Below are 207 nucleotides of genomic sequence, written 5' to 3'. Positions count from 1 at the left end.
ATGTTCAGGCGGTCTCGCGCTGAGCCCTTACAAAAAGCCGGAGCATCTTCTCGGTTCTTGACTCGGCCAGCAGCTGTTTTTGCGCCACTCAGCCGCTCTCGGAGAGGTTTGTGGTAACAATCAGCTCTCGCCCATTGCCGACTCTGGGAAATACAGCAACATTAGGGAGGGGACTAGTTCACAGACTAGTGATGGGTCTTTGGGGTG

The sequence above is a fragment of the Sphaerodactylus townsendi genome, linkage group LG01 (assembly GCF_021028975.2).
Source record: "Sphaerodactylus townsendi isolate TG3544 linkage group LG01, MPM_Stown_v2.3, whole genome shotgun sequence".
NCBI lineage: Eukaryota > Metazoa > Chordata > Lepidosauria > Squamata > Sphaerodactylidae > Sphaerodactylus > Sphaerodactylus townsendi.
Note: the sequence above shows the minus strand (reverse complement) of the source record.